Below are 20,714 nucleotides of genomic sequence, written 5' to 3' on the forward strand. Positions count from 1 at the left end.
TACAGTAACATTATTTCATGGCTGGTGATGCCGAGTCAGTTGACCAAAAATCCAAGCAACCTAAAATTATAAGATATCAAAAATATTTATTTTCTCCAAAAGCTAAATTGGTCTCTCTGAAGCAAATGAGAATTAATTTGGGAATATTTCTCAACTTCCATGGTTCTTTTGTTTTATCAATGCATGTATTGGAAATGGTTGAAGAGCTACTAATTTCTAGCACTGAATGCATTTCCATATTGCTGCTTATTCATTATCGTAACCAATGGCTTGCCAAAGATGTGCTGTATCGGAGCATCAGTGTGAGGCAACTGTTGAGTTAACAGCCATTCTAAGTGCTGGGAAAAAAAAAAAAAAAAAAAATCATTTTTTCAACAAGAACACCATTACTCCCATAACTTACCTTGAAGCTCTACAAAAATGCTTATGTTTAATTCCAGGGAATCACATACACAGAAGCATTTTTCTTGTTCTATCACACCACAAACACAACGAAAATATAGTTATAAAGCAGAAAAAGAATGAAGATCATGAAAAACCTAATACTAAATTTAGTTGGTAAATGTTTTATGATTTACAATAGTCTTTCTCTACCCATCAATGTGGTATTCAGGAAGATTTTTAGTGGTAGAATATTGCAATGCAGAATGAAAAAGCTAAACTGCTGACATTTACCAAGCTTTGCATAAAGAATTGAACATGTAAGGACCCTGCTCTCTCAAGATACTTGCTGGAAGATACAGCTTTGTTTCTGCATTTTGGTTACTCACCCTACTTTACAGAGTGAATGAGACCTAATTTATCAATGACCATGCTGCATCTCTAGTAGCAAACAAACTTCTCAAAGTGCAACAATAAAGTCCTTACAAGAACTTGAACAGGCATAACTGACCTCGTAATAATAGTCTCGATTATGAAAGAGAGTAAAACATCCACAGTAAAAAGTATAGCTCTGGATGTCTCCCCAAAATACTATTGATAACAACATTCCACCAGCCTAGCTTAGCTGCACTTCAGAACTACATCCAAAAGGGATTGTATAATAAATGTAATGACCCTGAATGATTTCATACAACTGTAAAAAATCTGCCAACTAAATTTGCAGACATTATTATATCAAAATTGATTACAGAAATTATATGTAATGATAACTAATCTATTTCCATGATGACAGAAATAAAACAGGTATTCAGAAATCAGAAATGTAGCCAGACAATAACAAGTGGTATTCAATGAGGAAAAAGGTGAGTTTAAACATTTAATGGCAAACCAGGTATACAATGCAAAGGAAATCATAAAAGACAAATATACTGAAAGGTGTTTAGAAACAATAGTGAATAGAAAACAAATTCATAATGAAGTGACAGTAATGAGATAATAAATTGCATGCGACTTTCCCATGTCATGTTCAAGTATGCATATCTGGAACTAGCCTGAAATCCACATATCCGAAAGTATCATGACCCCCCCCCAAAAAAAAAAAAAAACAAAAAAAAAAACTATGTATACTTAAAGACTGTTTTACAGAATGTGTTTCCATTATTTATGCAGGGGAAAAAAAGAAAAGTAGATTAAACATTAGGAATGGCAAGCTGTAAACTAGATCTGTTAATCTACTCAATCTTTAAAAAAAATCAGTAGGAATTTCACAAATTAGATGATTTTAAATTAGATTAGGCAGAACACTAAAATCCTCACGGAATTGTAAAACCCTATTTTGGGAGGAGAAGCAGAGAATTTAAGTAGTCTTTATCCCACTCTATATTTTAAATTATTAAGATAATGCTATCAATACTACAAGAAAAAAAAAAAAAAGAAAAAGAAAAGAAAAGCAGCTATCTAAACATGTTCTTCCCTCTACATAATCATTTTTTTGCATTTACCTTCTAAGACAAAATTAGCAAGTATTGGTACATGGCATATAGATTGATTAATCTTTAATACCCCTGTAGATGTTTGAATAATTCAGGACATTTCATTAATGACTGTAACAATAAAATGATTTCTTACAGATCAATCTCAAACATCTTTTCCTATTACTTGATCCTTCAGTCTCCAATTCGAATGGAAAACAGATATTACAAAAAAGGCTCTCTCACTAAAATCCTTTTCTCAGCACGCTCATTTGTGTTATCAGCAGTTCCCCAAGTCACCTGATTACCATGGAAGAGACCAACAATGCTTTTTGCAACCCACACAAGTTAATACTTGTTGTGGATTTCACTTTGATGGCTCACTTTACCTGTTTTCACTGCCAGGGATAAGCAGCACTGCTTTGGGAATCAGAGCATTGTGGTGAGCCTTGTTCACACACGCTATTAGCCTGCCACCAACAGAGCAGGCACATGAGGACGACTCTTGGGGTCTGCCTTCATGCCAGGTATCGGCACAGCTGGTGCCAGAGATGAGACCTGGCTGGCTCTGGTACACCTGGGTCCAAAGGCCCTGGGTAGCTTAGCAGACAGCACGATGCTCTATGCCTCCCAGTGACCACCCACTACATGTCCACACCTGGCCATGCCATTTCAGTTTCCATGCTGCTGCTTCACATACTGCTAACTAGTTTACCCACTACCTAGACTCAGTACCTGATGCAGCTATACTCAAACAATTACATCCACCAATTTTTCTTCATGAATATAGAGATTTGTAATACAGGAGGAAAAAAAAAAAGTTGGATTTAACTGATTGTTCTTTATTATTATTGAAAGTCACAGGACTAAATTCTTTCTAATGTCTAGAGAAGAGCTTTAGTTCAGAAATTCTAATGTTATATTTACAGACTGCTTCAGAACCGGGAATGGGTAATTTACACGTGTTGATAATCTGTCAATGCTAGAGACATTCCCCTCTAAGATACAGCATAGACAAAGCTTTTTTAACAGTCTCTAGGAGTGTAATTCACTCCCTTATTTTTTTATTAAGCATTAAGTCATAAGCCTGGAATACGACAATATGAAGTCTATCCCAAGTTCTGCTATTTTGCCTCTTTTTATTTTGTTTCTTTTTTAATGTGAAGTTGTTAATACAGGGACTGTTGTTCGTGGGTCTACGCAGTACCTATTAGATAGGTCTCTCACAGTACATGGAATTTACAGGCATTAATGTTATATATACATATCTTAATGAAAAATGTACATAGCTGAATCAACACGTTATGCACAACAAATAAAGCGACAGCTCTTTCCCCAAAGACCTTTTTTTTTTCCTTGAAAAAAAAAAGATATTCAGAAGGAATTAGCTTAAAAAATAGAGTAACACTGAAAATTATTCCAGATGACTAAAGCTAATATTTTACTTTCTGAGTGCTTTCTACACCATTAGGTTGTAGGGTTCTTCTTGTTTTGTTTTTAAATGGAAGCCACCCAGAGCTTTCTATTGACTTCAGTGCACTTTGAATCAAGCCCATAAGAAGCCCTTGATATTTTCGATCTTACACCACACACTTTCTCTCTCTCTCAACATTTTAAATCCAAAAGCAATACACTCAGGATTATACTACGACATGACATTTCTCTGGAAATCAAATGCAAGTTCTTCTCCGAAGTAAGCCAGCCCTGACTATAAATTAAAAGGTTCCATCCTAGATTTTCTCTAGAAGTCTTGATAGCAACGGGCCATCAAGATGTTATTTAAAAGAGGAGCTCCTTTGCTGTGCTTCGTTTCCTCCTGCCTCCAGGATAGACAGTTTTTGGAAATGCTCAGACAGCAGAATTTGAGCCTTCTTATCCCCTTCTGAAAGCTGCTGTGTTACAGAGGGGTGAGTCCTCACATTACACGGCTGACAGTCAGTTTCTCTGGAATCTGATCATCTAAACACCTTTTGGGCATGAGCCATTGGATAATTTGGTGTCAAGTGGTTTACCACTTGGGAACACATTTGCTAGCCAAAAAATGGAAGAGGTTATGGGGAACATGGGCTTTACAAGAGAAAGGACTTTTAAAAGGTCTCATATAAAGGCATAATAAATGAGACTTATTAGATATTATCTATAATATGCTACCATATATAGTGTGCCAATACCCTCTAGTGGAAGCACTTGCCTGTGTTTATGTCACCCTGCATTAACTGGTGTACAGAGTCCTAGAAATCTAAAAACCTTCTTATGAAAGATTTTCGTGCCTTGTGTAGCAAATGACTGCAGTTTTGGAGCAAAGGTCTCCTTAATTTGTGTTCTGCACCCTGCTATGTGTGAGGCTTAGTTATTGTGGTCCCTGTGACAGCTTCTGCCCCTCCCAACACATGCAATGATTAAAATCTTTGGAGTTTTCTGAAGTAGTGTATGCACTCATATGGGATAATAAATAGGCATAACTGAAGGCAGCTTGACACTTCTGTATTTATGCTTTTCTGTTCACTAGCCTAACAATATCTTCCGTTATCATAAAGTGACTTATAGAACTATGTCAAGCTCAGAACGTGTTGAAGAGGCAGCTTGCACAAGCCAGACTGGGGGTGAGACAGAAGTTTCCATTATCAGCAGAGAGGGAGAGTTAAAATTGATTGCCATACATACACAGCTTTCTGAATCAGTAACATTTCCTTCAGCTGCAAGACAAAAAGTCCTTGTGAATAAATGGATATCCTACAGCTTATCTGTAATCATTTGCTATCAACCAGCAGAGGCCAAAACACCACCCATCTTACCGGCTTGCAAGCGGGTATTTGTCAGCTGATGTCGTAAAGTAGGGATTTTTAAGTAGCATTTCCTGGAACTATTGCATATATTTCTAAATTTAGCAAATGTGTCTGCATAATGGCAAGAGACTGTACTGAGCTTAAGGAATCTATGGTCTCCAGCTTGAAATTCAAATGCAAGGCTATAGAAGGGCAACTAGACCACATGCATGTGTGTGTGAAGGGGCAGAAGGAAAGACCTTTGGCATGCAAAAAAAATTTTCAAACCTGAAAATGAATTCTCCACTCAAAAAAATTTGCAAGTTATTTACACAAAAACATTGCTAAAATAACAAAACAGTCCCACTGTACTATGTATTTTTCAAAAACGTGGGTAGAAACAGCCATGCTCACAAATAACACCATCTAAGTGACATCCAAACCTGTACTAGCATTTTCTTGCTCAATGCACTGATGTGTTTTATATTACTCCAATAGGTTTTCATAAAGCACCTCAATTCCTTAAATAGACCCTATGCTTACATCTTATAAAACCAACGTTGCACACAGAACATTACAGAAGTGTTATTTATATTGCAGCAGGTTCTCTATGGTTAATAAAAACCAGTGGCCTTTTTCCGATTACTGTATAGCCTAACTAGACAGAGCTCAGATAAAGGTTGTGTTATCATGGAAAAAAAAAGTCACAAAGCACTGAACAGTAACATTAAATACAGTACTGCATACTCTGGAGCTCCCCAGACCTGAGTGAATAAGCTGTAATTTGAAATTGCTCATGTCATTCTGCTCTAAGGGGCTAACACCCTCCACAGGCAAGCAAGGATATTTGGTGACTCAACTTAATACAGGATCAGATAATTTTCTATTTCAGGGTCAAGCCAGAGAGGACCTGAGTAGGTCTTGGAGGGAGAGCCAAGTAAAAAGAGTAAGGTAAGGGCTCAGCTTCTGCTGTGCTTTAGAACGAGTGGGAAAACACTGCACTTAGAAATCATTAACAAGTGGCTGTTTACTCTTTAATCACCATTTGACTATTAAATACATGGGGTTTCTGCACAAAGTTCTAATTAATCACTACTACTAATGCAAAATTAAAAACATTTATAATTTTTAAAATCTTGTTTTTCTGGATTGGTGTTTTGTTTTCTTGATTATAATTGCCTTGCCAATCAGATACGTGGCCAAAACCAATGGAGGAGAGAGTATAAGTAAAGAAGCAGCAAACAAATCTTCACAGCACAAACTGCCTGCACCACAAGACAACAAAAAAAATGAGAGCATTACAAGAACTGACTACAATCAATGTCAAAATTTAATCTGGTGTTTCGATGATCAAAACCAATTTGTAAAAAAATTACCCATAATTAAAGGGCCAAATTCCCAAAAGAATGTTTTCATTTTATCCCCTTGGAAACAAGCAGTGTTCAGATCTATCCTCCACGGTAATAATCTCCCGTCAAATGAATAGCAGAATGACATTTCAGTAGGCTTCACAGCATGAAAACAGGTAAGGACACACGAACAGGGATGAAATAGCATAAGATATTTAGCTTATCTATTACAGTTAAACAGCACTGTTATTTTAGTACACGTTCTCTATAAATTCAGCACTCTTAACTTTCTGTGAGTGGGTATTTAAATTTTCAAGAAAAGGCACCGTCAGCTGAGTTGTTATACACACAATGGAATGAAGAAAAACATATTTCTATCAGATTTATTTTCTCGACTGAAAGAGTATATCAATAACAATATACTAGGAGCTAGCTTAAATCCAAAGGAAGGATCCTACTTGATTTAAGACTAGGTCAGTCTCTCCACATCTATTACAAGCAGACTGTAAATCACTGTTTTTCACACAAGTTTTTCTCTTGCCAGAAATTTCTCTCTACCAAGCTTCCTTTAAGGAAGCAGAGAAATAAACCTATTACAAACATGTTAAGTTGCGCTGTTGTAAATACCTAAGAGAAACTAGTACAGGCACACATCCGCTGCAGGAAGAGGAAGAGGACAAGCAGTCACTAAGTACTAAGCTTCTCCCCTCCTAGGTTGCCAGTTCCAGTGAGACCCAGGATCAAGAGCTGCTACCAAGCGTGATAGCTGCTTCACAGCCCATTTGCAGCCCCAGTCAGTTTTCACTAGGCAAGCAGCCACAGCACAGAAGCACTACTAACAGATTTACTTGGCAAGATCTGGATCTGAGTTTGGCCAGAAACAAGAGGCTTAAATCCTTAGGGCTTCTTCCCACACTGTTGTGAGCTTTGTCCCTGGCTCCTGCCAGCAGCCCCACAGCACCCAGAGAGACCTGGGAGAGCTGCAGCTGAAAAGAGTTGTCTTGTTCCCCCAGACAGGTCAGAGTTAGGACAGCACCCAGCCACTCTCAACCCTGCATTCCAGCTACAAGCACACTGCTTTGCAGCCATGAATATGGGCACAGGAAAAAATCTTTTCCTTCCTACATCCTGGCAGCACACCAAAAATCAATACCAGTTGCCTAAGTAAAATCTCAGCCTGACAGGGCCTCCCTGCTGGCTACGCAGCAATACTAATGGTCTTGTAGTGGTCTTTAGACAACACAGGGATGTCAATATAATTTTGTTCCACTTTTCTTGCTTGCCAGGTCCCATCTGCAACCAATTCATAACCTTGGTTACTCATACCTTTGCACAAATGGACCGACTCTCCACCTACACATTTAGCTGTCCCTTTCCTCACTCCAGTGCTTCTCTGATCACTGTGACAGCCTTTGCAGTATGTCCCTCCAAATCTGCTTTGCCTTTAATATTTCACTAAAATGCCAATGAAAACTGCTTTCACCTCCCAGGAGCACAAAATCTTCTTTTCTTCTTCAAGCGCAGTAGACAAAGCCTATTCCCATCAGACTAAACAAATAAGCAATGGAGTCAGAAAATCAGGGACGTATTGAAGACTTCTCAATCTGAACCTCAGAGTGTTTCAGAGATATTAGTTAACTCCTTAGGGAAAGTATTCTACCTTATTATTCTACTTTATAGGAAAAAGTTATATATGCATTTAGCCAAAGACCTAGAAAAATACAGCATGCACCTTTTGGTGAGCAACAACGTAAACCATCCTAAAGCCTTATATGTAAAATATTTACATTTTCAAAGCAGGCAGCTGGCTCTACAGAAACACAAACATATACAAACAGAAACACTGCCAAGCATAAACAGATTATGTATATAGATGGACGCTAAATGCACCTGCAAGGAAAGATGAGCACCTTTCAGTTGGCACAGTGGTCCTATGCTCCAGGGGTGCCAGAGGTTTGGGAGCCAGTGTGCTGGGCACACAACTCATCAGCACGCTCCCTGTAGGAATTAGGCCTGCCAAGAAACAGCCAACTCCTGTAAAATCCCCTTTGTTAAAGTGGGTGAGCAGGCGTGAGGAACCAAGAAGCAGGGTGTCAATCCTAAACCTCAGACTCACCTGTGCCACGCTGGCAGTGCCTGGGTACAACTGCAGGCCGAGGGAGGGCCCACCACCGCACGTCACCAGCCCCTCTCCACACAGCCACCGCTGGCCAACTGAGCACAACTGGAAGTGGTAACAAAGGTTGTGGTAAACAAAAGCATCACATTTGCATCACAACTTGGACAATCATTGTCTCCAGACAAAGAAAACCCCACAACAGATTACAAGTCCTGAACACAGAGTCCAGTGGGTCTGTCACTGCCAGCACTGCCAGGACATCCCCACACTTTGCTCTCCCTCCCTTTGTTTGAGACGTAAACACAAGCTTTTGAACAAAATACTTTCTTTGGTACAATAACAAACATCACAGTACAGTTAGCACATACCTTCAAAATATTCAGGAACGCCCATGAGTGTGTACGTTACACCTAAGCTCCAGATGAAAGAAGGCTTTTAATTTTGCTAACAAAAACCATGGTGAACAAACTTCAGTCCACCTTACATACTTTCACAAAACATGAGGCACTCTGGCTTCGTGCTGCTTTTGACACCTCTAGAAAGCTATCACATGCAACTTGGAAATCCGCCAGGTGCAGCATCCAGCCCCTCAGCAGGGCCCTGGGCTGAGCGGTTGGTGTAACAGGCACCTGGGACACCAGCAGAGCTTATGTGGAGGAAAGCAGTCAGAAGCCTTCAACTTCTGCCCAGGGTCATGGCTACCACGGAGGGGAGAGGAGTGGTAGGTTAGATGAGGAATAAGTTTCAGCAAGAATCCAGCTTTTTTTAAAAAAACACTACACAGTAAGCAAAGAAAGAACATGCTGTTGGATAATGCTTTCTTAGCCAAGATTATTCTCTAAACAACATCATCCCTTTCACTCAATCAAAACAGCTGTATTCCAACACAGAGAAACATGAATACACGCTGCATGAACCAGCCCTCAAATGAGCCATTTCCTCTGTCTGGGCTGACAATCAGAACTGCTCCTCAGTAATTCTCTTTGTAGTGACACTATTTGAAACTCAATCACAAAGCTGTTCATCATCCACCAAGCTGGTTAAAAGCAAGGACTTCCTTCTGTTGCTCACACATATGCATAAACAGTGCCAAGTGAGATGCTTAAAGGCATTTGAGATAGGCAAGGGACTCAAAGAAGATGAGGGACGCAGAAAACACTCACCCTCTGAGGCAGGAGCCAAGAAGGAATTTTATTGCAACTGAAATGATAGAGGGAAACTCAATTCAGACTCAGTTGTTCAGTAAGTAATTACACAACTAAACTGCAAGGCTTTTATTTATAGACATTTCATTTTCTACATAGCTACTTTGTGTCAAAAAAAAAAAAAAAAAAAAAGTTTAAATCAAACCAGTACACTCTTCAACAGCCAAGCAACAGAAAGTTACTTCTTCTTCTAGTATTTCTAACACAGAGGAAAAAAAAAAATAAAAATAAAAATCAGTTTATCTAACAGAATTCAAGATCATGAGCTAAACTGATCCAATTTTATTTCAGCTCAGTGAAACTATGGGAGTAGCCCTTTGAGTTGGAGGCAGGTCTAATAGTAGAAAACTCAAGCATGTATACCCAGAGTCACAGCTAAGCAAAGCAAGTTTTTACATAAACTAACAACAAGCAAAACTTGTAATAATCCTCAGTATGCAAGGGTTACATACAAAGCATGACCTTAAATGCATTCCCTGGAAACCTTTTTTAAACCTTTTTAAAACATTTTTCTTAAATTACATAAAATTGTTTAAATTTGACAATTAAGTTATCAGAGTAAACAACTTTGCTGGACATAACTTCAGTGACAGGACTATCTAGCAAATTATCACTGGGACTTGTGGACTCTGGAGTAATCAAGGCTAGACCATCTCATTCTCAAGATGAACTGATTGTCTCTCTAGAAAACTTATCTAACTGCTTTTTAATCAGGATTTCCAAGGAACTCACCTATATAAAAGTTAAGAAGAGTGAATCTATTTCCTCAGTCTTTTCCTATGCAATGAAGAATAGTTTGTCATTTCCTAAGTCAGTACAACCTCCTAACACAGTGGAACAGAGTTTGCCACACATTCTACTTAAAAATGCAGAATATCCTAGCCAACTTCCCACTACAAGAGTTCCCTATGACCTTTCTGCTCAAAACCTGGTGACCCCTCACCTTTACGTCCTTCTCAATTCAAAGTTCAGGAGCACAATTTTTGGTAGGCAACCATAAGTATATGCAAGACTGACAACAATTCATTACACTGAAGTTTGGGAGCAACGGGTTCAGCTCCCCAACACCATTTCTTCAACCTTGTCTTTTCCCTTTTCCACTTCTTGTCTCCACCCAGATCCCCAGCTATTCCATGTGCTCAGATTCTTGAGGCTCAGTGAATTCTTACGTGTGTCCCAAAATGACACCTTGACATTCAATTACTAGCCCACAGTGAATCAACACTTATGTGTATTTCAGAATTCATTCGAAAGGAATGTAGCTGCACATGATAAAAACCTGATGCAAGTCCAGATACATTTAATGCCCCTAAGATTTGGCTCATGTATTCTGCATCTATTGCTAACTATTTTTTTGGACCAAATGAGTTACAGAAGTAAATAAATACATTCTGATTATTGACATTGGTTTCAAGGAGATTACCCTGATTTCACCATGAAGTAAAAATCAGTCTGGCGTAAAGTAAGCAGATTGAAAAGACTTGTATCACCTCAGTAAAAGCCATTTTTTTCTGTTCTCCTTAAATTTGAATCACCCTGAATATTCATTCAAGAATTAATATATTGCTTGTAGACAGTGAGGATTTGGCCAAGGTACCCAGAAGTCTGCAGCTGCTGCTCATACAACGAGGCACAGTTTAAAAGTGTGGTTCAAATGATTTCCATAAACATGGCTGCTTAAAGAGCTTTATCGTCTTCTTTGTTTCCTACAAGGCATTTTTGACAATATATATGTTAACAATTTCAGAATACTATTGCTACATAAAGATATGGAGTTTAAAAAAGCATTTTAAGAAATCAAGGAAAGTGAAAATTAGCATGTAAACGTCTTATGTGAAATAGAAGCACAGAGAAAGATTAACACCTTGCAGGGAAGAAGTGGGAGGCAAATGCACTATAAAATATGAAAAGACATTCAAGAAGACAGCAAAAGGAGCTAGAAATATCAGGAAACATGAACAGAAGCCAGGAAAAAAAATGGGGCAGATGATAGTCTTTGAGGATTCTTATTGCATGGATGGAAATGATAGATATACACCACTCAAATGGAATTCAAGATTAAAATATATGTTTGTTTTGTTAGGATGCATCATCTTATTCTGCTACTTTACATTATTCATGGGGAGCATATCTTTCAATTTAAAGTCCCTGCTAATAATATTCATTGTGGGCCTCCTATCAAAACTGACCATAATGCTATTTATATACACAACTGCTTTTAAGCATGTCAGCATATAATTAAATCATTTTGACTTTTGTTTCCAGTACAAAGGTTATTTATCTTCAAATAAGACACTTCAGAGTGATTAGTAGACATCCCATCATATTAGTGCAGGACAATATGATTCAAAAAACTGTTTATTCCATTTAAGCTTGATATTATAAAATGCACTGAACTGAGAATTGTCACCAAGATTAATGCAAATGTTTCACATTTGGACAATTTTGAGTCAACATTAGTTCTCTTCCTCAGAGGAAATAACTAGGCCAAATCACTGGCAGGTAAAAGTTTTAAGAAATAATAATAATAATTAAATTAAAAAAAAAAAAAAAACTTAATTCACTACTTCACTTACAAAAGTAAAATATTTGCAAAGATTGAGAACTGTTACTTCACAGGATAACAAAACAAGTATGATTCACACTGAAAACAGGGACATTTCTTAGTGAAAATAGCATTAAATTCTCACTGGGACAAATTTGCTCAAAACTTGTTATCTTGCCAAGGGCAAAAGTGTCACATTGAATTCACGTGGTAAGTGCTAGAATTGCAGCCTCTGCCAGAGTTGGGCAAATTCTCCTCAAAATCCTGTGTGCAAAACACTTAAACCATTTTTAGTACCTTTCACGGATCTATAGAAAAAAATAAAAAAATACAATCTGCAAATATTCTGTGATAATGTGGCTAGCTTTGTCACTGGAAAAGCCCACTTTTGTGGAACACTTATGAATAGGAGTTGAAGAGCATTTTGGAGCGCTCCTAGTATTTAACTTAGCATCAACATGTAAAGAACATGCTCTTCAAACTGTGCTGGTTTACAAAACAGGAATGCTGACAAAGTGCTTATACCATCCATTTGTGTTATAGGCTATTCTTCAGGAATCTGCGGTGTTTTCCTAGAAGCCTGGCTCCTAAAATTAAAAGTAATTGTGAAGCTGAGGCAGAATCATAGAATCAGAAGAAATCAAGTATAGCCAAACATAGTACTGAACTCAGAACCACCCAAAGCACAAGCCTACCAGCACAGGAAAAGTTTTTCCTTGCTGGATCAATGCATGCAGCAGGTATAAGGTTTAATATAGCAGAGCAGCACCGGCTGCCTCTCTCAGAGGCAACAATATGCAGTAATCCCAAACTGAAGGTTTTAAAAAAGAAAAATCAAGCTCCTCCACTACAGGAACTCAGAAATACAGGACAGACAATCGCAGCTCTGAGGGGTTTCATTGATGAGAATGCAGATTTCAAGTTTGAAGCTTAAAACAACCTGAATATTGCATGAAAAAGAAACAACAGAGTTCACATTAATTAACAGAGTTCAAAAAGACAGGAAGAGGCACGTCTCTCTTGCAAAGAGAAATTTAACCTTTTGCGGAGTCCATCTACCACTAGTACAAACTCCTTAGCCAGGCACATGGTCTAAGCAAGGCCAAAAACCTCTAAAAGCCCAGTATCAAGCAGACAGAGGAGTCAAGCATGCAGTTGCAAGCTCTGTGTTCCTAAGCATATTACTGAGGTGTCCTTGCTTAACATCTCAACATCTGTTACACAGCTTTCAACTGCTCCTGTTATAAGGCATGAGACAGAAATCTAGCAAAAGGGAATTTCCCTGGTTTAGTCATTCATTTGTTTTGTTTTTAAACAACTCCTGCAATGGTGAAAGTCAGACTAATGCAAAGACACACATACACTATCTTCACAGTAAAATTAGTTTTCAAAATTTAGTACCCTTGATCTATGATAATAAACATTAATATTATGGTACTATTTCTTAGTATACTGTATTCTTAAATTGTTTTAATTTTAGATTTATTTTTATCACCTTAGAAAGCCTTTACTATTTATATTATGCCTTTATAATTCTTCACAAAGGAATTTTTATTTTACAGCATGTGTAGAAGGCTTTATTGTCTAGTGTGTTAATTTAGTTTTAAGCTATGGCAGATCCAACTACAATATCCTGAGTATGAAACTTCCAGTCTTCCAACTGAATAAGTTAGCAACTTCAATTCTCTGGTTTCAATCAAAACAGGAAGGAAGAACAACAACATTTTATTACAACTTGATCCCTGTCTTTTTTATTATTATTACTATTATTTCAAAATTATTCCATTGAAGAGACAGCACACTCAGACAGCTATGACTTAAGTTTTTAAAACAGTCCAAATTGAAAAGCAAATGCAGATTTTTCTCTTAACTTTGCTCCATGTACAAACACAAAGACTCATGCAATAAAAGCAGGATAAGATGTACTGAAGAAACAAGCAAAACAAAAAAAGTAGCCAAAACCTATGAGAAAAATGGAAAATGAAACAAAGTTTTAGCTTCAAAAATGTTGCAGATATATCTTGAATTCTCTCTTGAATTCTGACAGAAGTAAATAAAGTGGAACTGTAGCTATCTATCTGGCCTACAACCAAGATGATATGAGCTGGATCAAACGCTACATTTATCCAAGAAGCAGTTTGGATGTGGTTCTGGTGGGATCACGCTTAGAGCTTACCCTCAAGAAGACTGTGGATGCAAGTGCCTCACATAAAGACCCCCCACAACGGCAAAGTAGAGATGTTAGAGATGTCTTGTAAGAACTAAAACAAAACAAAAAACAAGAACACTTGTGAACTTGACCTGATAATCTGTTTAGTTTATGTAGGCACCATAATCCTGGGTGAGGGATCACATGGAGAACTGCAGTCCCTGCCAGAACCTTGTCTCGACTGCCTATGAGGGAAATTATTCCCTTATTTTAACATTGTAAGGAAGACTCACATTTTGATTAGCAAGCCCTGTCTTGCTCTTTTCCTGGCTGTTGGCCACCACTGAAGCTAAAGTCAGCCACTTTAGAAGTAGAAATAACATCGTGCAAAGAATCATAAAAGGTTATTTCCTAAGTTTTCCTATTAAAAGATACTTTACTATTTCAGGAGTGACTATGTGGTGCCTGACCACCAAAAACAAAAAAAAAAAAACAAAAAAAAAAAAGACAGTGAAATGGGAAGGAAAAAAAAAAAAAACAACAAACAGTTCACTTTCTAGGGTATTTGGAAATACAGATTTCTGTTTTATTTGAACAAAGAACTTTACATTCTCTGGATACATGGGTATCTGTGCTAAGAACCACAGAAAGGTTTGGGTTGGAAGAGACTTTCAAGTCAAACCCCATGCCAAGGGCTGGGACATCTCTAGATCAGGCTGCCCAAAAACCCATCCAACCTGGCCTATTACAGGGAATAACACAAACAAGTGATTCACCTTCTTGTCTTTTACTTCGGTCTTCTGAAAATAAGTAAATAAATAGTTTTTCCATTTCTTATTTCCTCCATACTTAATCCATAATAATGTAAAGACAGTGACAGAAGGGTGGGCTAGAACTACACAAAGCAACTCTTCTGCAGGATCTTGACAATGATAAGACTTAACATGTTAATGTTAGCTGCAGGAAATCTCCAAGGCAAGACTTAATGCCTCCCCAGTAACATTTGTACTATGTAAGGCGAAGCCAGAAATTTCAGATTTCTTCATTCATTTTTGTCACTTTTAGAAAAAATAAGGTCCTTTCTGCACTTCAAGGATATATATTTTCCTTTAATTAATTAACAGGTAATGGTTGATGATGATTTTTTTTTTTCTGATGGTCTTTTTACGCCTTTGGAATTTGAATTTCCCAGATTTATCTAGTTCTATCACAACAAAAAGATGTGCATTTTTTTCCCCAAATTACAAATACATACCAAAAAGCTCACATTTCAAGAAAAGTCTTAAGTCATTAGTCTTAGGCTTCACTTTATGTTTAACTCTGATACCCCAAAACAAACAAAAAAGCTATTTTAAGAGTTTTGAGTCTCCTTGTTCCATGCCCTTTAGATCTTCAACACAGCTTGAAAGCGCTTTCTTCCTTTTCTGTAAAGGCAATTACAGTTTCATTTCCCCAAGAAACGAGGCTCCATTATACACAAATGCAAAATCACAAACAAATGTTTTGCATGTTGAGCTTAGGCAGCAGCAGCCTACCAAACCCAGGTCTCTCAAACCACACAGCATTTCATCAGGTACAGTCTGTCCTAGAACAAACATGCAAACAGTCAGGACAGACTGTAAGTATAACCTGGAATAGTTATGTACTTCCAGCAACACACAAGTCATGTTTACCACATTAACTACACAAAAGAGAACTTACAAAAACACTCAAGGTGGGGAAAAAAAAAAAAAAAACACGCACCCCTATATCAAAATTTTAGTTCCATTCTTTACATGAACACTGACTTGAATTCCATAAGTAAGTTAAGGAATTTTCCAATTTCAGAGATTATAAAGTTCTTGTCAATTGATAATAACCACCAGTTAAAACAAAGCATTTCAGGAGTCCAGAATTATCCTGGTGAGAAAACAACTGAGCTACAGTCACCTGAATTGCTGTTCTTTCGTTTGAGTTCTATATTCACCAGCTCCTGTAGGTTCCTAGTTTGTATCATTCTCATGATAGATCACAACTCCAAAATACACTGCAGAAAATCATGCAGTAGAGCAAAAACACAGACCGTTTCAGGAGATGTGGGATCACCTAGCCTGTCCTTGTAGACTACAAAAAAAAAAAAAAAAAAAAAAAAAAAAAAAAAAAAAAAACATGGAAATAAGGGCAACAAGGTGTTTTGCTTAACAAGTCATTCTTTTCATTGAGATATTTTGACAGATGATTCTCAAAAATATTTATAGCCCAGCTTGAAGGAACCAATGTAGATATCATCTCATCAAAAAACAGTACTTTACTAGTAAGAGTTCACAAACTAGAACAATGGGATGGATAGGAGGAGAGAAGGACTATTATCCCTACAGATATTAGGAGTTACGAGACCCCCTACAGGGATACACAGAGACAAGTGACATGCTATAAGGCATGAAAAGTATTTGACAGATAAGAACCAAGTCTTTATTCCCTCCCTCTGTTCTCCCCCCCCAGTCTTAGTCACAAGAACATCCTTCTTTTCAAAATAACAATATTGGGCATCATTTTACGATTTCCTGCTTCCAGATGCATAGACAGACTTCAACAAGTTGAAAAATTAATTTTTGAGTAGACTTGCTGTATCAGCACATTTGATACCACACCAAGATCTGAATACACTCAGGTATTTGCAAAATGAGACCCAGATAGTACTTACAGACAGATACATATCATAGCATTATATTGCAGTGAGAAGCCTTGTGGTAATTTAGGTATGAAAGGAGGCCCAAAATCCACATATGGTAATAGAGAAAGGGATACATAGATAGCAGAACCTCAGAGGAGAAAGGAGGATATACACATAGGGGATTTTGTTGCTGTTTTCCTCCTTTAAAAATAAAGGAAACCAAAAATCTCCCATTCCCCCCAGTCACCTTTTACAAGATCACTTACACATAGATAACTTTAGTCAATTAAGAAATCCCAGGCTGTTTGCCTGACATTCCCAACATCTCTGCTCTTCACAGGTGCAGGTCTAACTCAAACCAGAGCCAATTTCAAGTTCCTTTCTAGTTTAACTCTACCAAGCAGCACAGCTGTGGCAATGGGCTCATTATGTATATTACCTACTGGTTTCACACTTGAATCCATTTTAAAGTCCTCCATGTGCCTCCCTATTAGCTTAATAATGAAGAGCATATCAAAGTGTATGTTGCTAGGTTGACTGAAAAATTCAAAGCACTCCCAGTGAGACAGAGCTGCTGAAACCATCAAATAACAGAGGTCACTGAATTCAGTTCTCATTGTGATATTGTTAGTTATTATGTTCATGACCAAAACCTGAACTTCTGAAGCAGAAGAGGCTGAGTTTTTGTGTCTTTGGTGTTGGCAGATTTGCCATTGAATGTGAGAATCAAAAAGTTAATCCAGGCAATTAGTTGGCTGAACATCATATGCCTCAGCTGTTCTGTACTTCACCCTAAAATCTGATAAGCTCTTATCGTACATTTATTTAAACAACTTGCCTACGAGTAAGGGAGGGGAGTATCTAGTGATTAGAGCAGTTCCTGGACTATTGTGGTTGTAGCTACAAAACAAAATTTCATTATAGTACGTGCTTGACATACAAAGAAACTCAATTTCATTAGCACCTGTAACAATAGCTGTTTAAAAAAAGCAATCCAGACATACATCAAAATTTGAAAAAAAAAAAAAAAATGGAGTTCTTACCTGGAACAAAATTAATATTTCTATACCAAAGGGCAAACATGGCCATATGGATGCAGCAGTTTGTGACTAGTCTTTGCTGCTGCTTATCTTCAGTACTACTCTTATGCCAATCTAGATAATTCCGACATCAAGGCTTGATTTCCTGGTGTAGATCTGCCCTCACATTCTAGTTTCATTCATCTTGCAGCAAAGATACTGGCTTACAAGAAACAAAAGTAGCTCATACACTTGAGAACAGGAGAGCAGTGAGACAGAACCAAGTAAAGGAGATTGGGTAGTCTAAATTATTTCAGCAAATTCTATTTATCTAAATGATCAAAGAACAGCTTATTATTTCATTGTTTATTGAGTCTGGGGAAAAAAAAAAAAAAAAAAGCACAAATTCAGAATAGTATAATTGTATAAGTAGAATAGGAAGTACACAGCAGGACTTTTTTTTTGTGAAAGGCCCAAGATGCCAAGATGAGCATGCCAAACTGAAAGAGGAACTGCTGAAAGATGTCACTTTAGAGAAGTAAGTGGTCAAAGAGATGCAATAAAGCTGTGGGAGTTTAGATAGGTTGTCAATGAAAGGTTTGGAAGCTGGGGTTGAACAGCCAGGCTACTCCAGCATAATGGTTCCCTTGAGCTATTCTAACACAGCTACACAACTGACACTAAAAAGAACCCAAGTGAGGTTGTGCAAAAATAAGCAACAAAACCAGGCTGCCTTTCTAGGCACCTCATGTTTTGTCATGCTGGTGGTGTCTGTAAGAACTTATTGCTTAAGAGTCTGGAGTATATTCATCTTCTAGCAGATGAATACCTAATCAAATGGTCTTCCAGCTTCCATTCTCCCACCCACTAGTCTTGACTCAGCATCAACTAAGTCTGTCCCCTTGGCATACGAAAAGAAACTTTAGAAGTGAATCTCCTTGCCATGGTCATCACTGCAAGAGACAGGTATGGCTCAAGATGAATAGTGATTTTGTTTTTAAAAGAAACAGATGAGAGTCAATACAACAGCATTTGGCTAAAGAGTATCCTAATATAACAGAAATGCACAGATAATTCAGTACCTCATTTGAGAGAGCTTATATTGTCAAGTACTTTATTTTTTCTCTTCCAGAAAATGAAATATCTTACTACCAACATCCTGAAAGTACAAACTGTAGGGTTATCTCTGGAACCATGCATGTGTTATTTTTGTTATTCATGAACTTTGCACCAATTTACTCAATCACATGTAGGTACCTTGTAAGTCACCATACAGTGTTCAGGCACAGAAAGATCTTTGTTTTAAGAGTCTCACAGCTTGGATTTACTTAAAAAATAAATAAATAAATAAATAAAAATAGTCTGCAGCAGCTCATCAGAACCATTGAGCTGCATACAGATTAAGTTATTTGTGTAGCATATGGAAATGGTTGGCATCTATTTGTCATGGACACTCAGTCTCCAAAGCTTTGGGAAGAGAATAAAAAACAAGTAGAGAGAATTACAGGTTGAAGTAAGCAAGCCACTGACATGGAGCACTAGAAGAAATGCACAGCATTAGTTTAATATGGTTTCAGGAAACATATCGCCCAAGGAAAATAGTGTATCTCAAAAATTGCCACAGGACTCTCATCTCTCACTTATGCAATTAGCATAGATTGGTGAGAGTAAGAAAAAAAAGACACTGATAAACATACTTCAACTCTTACCATAAGAATTGTGGCATCTATCTCCCAGCTGTAACATCATCGCACTTAGGAATTCTTGAAGAACAGGAATGTTCTTCATTCAAGGAATGTTTATTTTTTTGGGCAAAATAAAGTTGGCCATGAGCTGAAAGATTTTAATGTATAACATAAAATAGTGGGGAAACTTTTGAGATGAAATTTATTTTCACTACAGCTGATGACCTCTTCCTTCTCAGTACTTGCTACACACAGAGCTCTGTTCTTATCAGGTCTTCCTCAAAGTAGTAGATTCAAGAAGAAACTGACAAGATTTGCAAAGAAATACATAAAAACTATTTCCAAGATGAAACAGTCAGCTCAGAGAAGTGACTGCCAATTACACCTTCTTTTGTTTAGTATTTTAAAATATTTGACTGTGGAAAGAAGATTTACAGAAGTGCACTCAAAAGATTCAGAACTTGGAAGTGGACAAAGTAGTAATTAAAACTATTCTATGCCTTGTTCCATCCACCTAATTTATTCCTGCATTTTAGTTGATGTTGGTGGTGGTTCCAGCCACCTGAACTGTTGATTGTCTCCAGAATCCATGCTCAACCCAAGCCATCAACAAAAAGGGGTGAACAGATGTCATATTTGCCCATAAAATAACCTGGGGGAAAATATTAACAGTAGCATAAATATTGTGCCAAATGGTGAATTTCAGTGACAGGCAGTATTTCCCAAGTAGGGGCAAAGAGAAGAGAGACTTATCATAGTTTATGACCTTGAATTTTGGATCTTATAACAATAGCAGGATCCCATTTCTACATCATAAAATATCAGCTGTAAACATACAAATGTGAAAACTTTTGTGGATAAGAGAAAAATCAAGACCAATACACATAACACAAAATTCTAAAGGATATGAATATATTCTTAAGTACATACACAAGTTGCAATCATGTTACCCAATGAGTGGTTAGCAGATTCATGTTTTTATTTCTTATATAGTAAAAATATAAATTACATCATCTCCTTAAAAACAGCAATGTTTAATGCTCAATTCCCATAGTCATGAGGAGGCCTGTAAATATTTTTATATACTTTAATAGCATCTGATTATAATTTTGTGCTAATTGCTTTAATCAGCCCAACTTGAAGTGTTATAGTATTTTTCCATAATTAAGCAATACCACATGACAAGCAGTGCTTTTTAGAGCTATTATAGTACTTTCTAATGCTATAATAAACAAAGATCATGCATCTTAATTATAACCAATAAAAATTCCACACACATTTAATTATATGCTACAGTGAAATTCCCATAACTTTAAAAAAAATAAGCTCTGTCATGATTATTAAGATGTTGCTAATATGAGCTCACACTAAT

At 37.2% G+C, this 20,714-nt stretch overlaps 1 long non-coding RNA gene across 2 annotated transcripts in view; it reads right to left on the reverse strand.

Annotated features, from left to right (window-relative positions):
• LOC101791954 (uncharacterized) overlaps positions 1 to 20,714 on the reverse strand; it is a 132,676-nt gene that overhangs the window by 94,030 nt on the left and 17,932 nt on the right. Inside the window, exon 1 of one of the 2 annotated variants that reach the window (XR_217885.6) lies at positions 16,905 to 17,003. The exons of the other annotated variant lie outside the window; for it this stretch is intronic. This is a non-coding gene — a long non-coding RNA (uncharacterized lncRNA). Of the gene's footprint in view, positions 1 to 16,904; positions 17,004 to 20,714 lie in introns of those variants that run through there. 2 annotated transcript variants of the gene reach the window in all.

Source organism: Anas platyrhynchos, chromosome 8 (assembly GCF_047663525.1).
Source record: "Anas platyrhynchos isolate ZD024472 breed Pekin duck chromosome 8, IASCAAS_PekinDuck_T2T, whole genome shotgun sequence".
NCBI classification, from domain to species: Eukaryota; Metazoa; Chordata; class Aves; order Anseriformes; family Anatidae; genus Anas; species Anas platyrhynchos.